Raw genomic sequence first — 2,241 nt, 5'->3', positions numbered from 1 at the left:
GAGTAGGGGAATTATGGGGAGAAAAGTTGTAACTCAAAATCTTGTGGGAATGAATGATGTAAACTAAAGATAAGAATAAAATTTAATTTATAAAAGAAAAGAAGAAGACTTATGATCTAATGACTAAAATTAAGAGCTTGTTTTTACCAAAAAGAAATAGTCAGTAAATTAAATAAAACTTTGGTATATTTGTTTATAAAAAAAAGAAAAAAAACCCTAAATTACCAGTACCACAAATGATAGGGGTGAATTTACAACCAATGAAGAGAAAATTAAAACAATAATTAAAACTATTTTCCCTGCTGTATGCTAATAAATTTGACAATCATAACCACTTGTATGGATATTTGCAAAAATATAAATTGCCCAGATTAACATAAATATTTACATAACCCCATCTCAGCAAAAAGAAAAGAACAGGCCATCAAAGAACTTCCTAGGAAAAAAATCTCAAGGGACAAATTTATTCACAAGTGAATTCTATCGCACCTTTCAAGAAAAATTAATTCCAATATTTTTAGACTACTTGGGACAATAGGCAAAGAAAGAGTACTATGAAATTATTTTTATGATACAAATATGGCACTAATATTTGAAACAAGAAGAGTCAAAACAATTTAAATTAACTATTAGCAAAAATATTACAACTTATCATGAGAATCATAAACTATGAACAAGTAACTTTTATGCCAGAAAAGTGGGGCTTGTTCCATTTCAGGAAAATTATGTTTATGTCAACAACTATACTAAGAGAAACTGGACATTATCCCAATAAAAGCAGGAAAAGCTTTACAAAATGCGACACCTATTACCATGAATATCACTAGAGAGAAGAGTAGTGAATGGAGCCTTCCTTACAATAATAAGTAGTAGCTAATTAAAACCATTAGTATTATATGTAATGGCGATAAGCTAGAAATATTTCCAATAAGATCAGTGGTGAAACAAGTATATCCATTATCACTACAATTATTAAATATGGTGCTAGAAATGCTACATTCAGAAAGAAGAGGAGAAAGAGAAATTGAATGAATTAGAATAGGCAAAGAAGAAACAAAACTATAACTCTGCAAATGATATGACAATATACTTAGATAATCCTATTGAATTAGATTAAAAAGAAAAAGCTTGCAAAAATAAACATCTTAAGCAAACTTGCAGGATATAACATAAGCACACATAAATCATGAGCATTTCTATACATTACTAACAAAGTCAAACAACAATAAAAGGAAATAAAAATTCCATTTTAAGTTCCTGTAGACATTTTAAAATATTTGGGAATCTATGTGACTGTAATGGGAATGCAAATTTGGAAGATCTTCCCTGCCCCTAGGCTAAAGTGCACCTGAAGCCTGGGGAGGGAGGCTTGTTTTTCAGTAGATACTTCTTGATTGGCCAGTGAGTCAATAAGGTTGTTACATTCTCTGAGCCAGGAGAAGGCTATATAAACCCTAATGTGTAGCTTTGTTTTGGGGACTCACTTTGAGAAGTGTTCTGTGATTTGATCTGAATTCTGGGAAGCTGTTGTTGAGAGTCCCCTGGCTTTGAAAATCCCAGATGTGGAAACCCAGATGTTGACTGGGTATGGATGTAATGGTTGGACAGTTTGGAAATCTGTCTACTTGATCTGTTTCTGTCTTGATAATTCTGCCTGTATGCTTTGAAGTTCGGGGTGCTGACCTTTTTCCCCTGAATAAGGTAAATGATATATGTCTGACTGATTAAAGTAAGCTTGTTAACCCATTTTGAGTTGCTTTCCTTTATCAAAGCAGATCCAAAAACCTGTGGTGGCAGCAAACCCTGAGGACGCTTGGGGTGCTTGCTGCTACAGTGACAAAAGACACCCAGGAACAATATGAACACCATTACAAAAGTCTCTTCATACAAAGTATTATATACATAACAAGAAAAAAAAAAACATCTGATGTCCATGACTACGCAAAGCTAATAAAATAAAAATGAAAAGTCTACCTAAATTAATTTACTTATTCATTTCCATACAAGTGAAACTACCCAAAAATCTCTTATAAAGATGAAAAAAGTCATCGGAAGGAAAAAAAAATGTTGCAGAATATCGAGGGAATTAATGAAAGGAAATGCTAGGGAAGATGGCATAACCATATGAGATTTTAAATTTTATTATAAAGCAGCAATCATCAAAACTACTTGGAAATGGGTAAGAAATAGATTGGTAGATCAGGGAAATATGTAACATAAATAAGACACAGTACTCAATGA

Source organism: Petaurus breviceps, unplaced genomic scaffold (genome assembly GCF_028583685.1).
Source record: "Petaurus breviceps papuanus isolate PSGF00001 unplaced genomic scaffold, PetGlider_PUasm1.0 41, whole genome shotgun sequence".
Lineage (NCBI taxonomy): Eukaryota > Metazoa > Chordata > Mammalia > Diprotodontia > Petauridae > Petaurus > Petaurus breviceps.
This window is presented reverse-complemented; position numbering follows the sequence as displayed.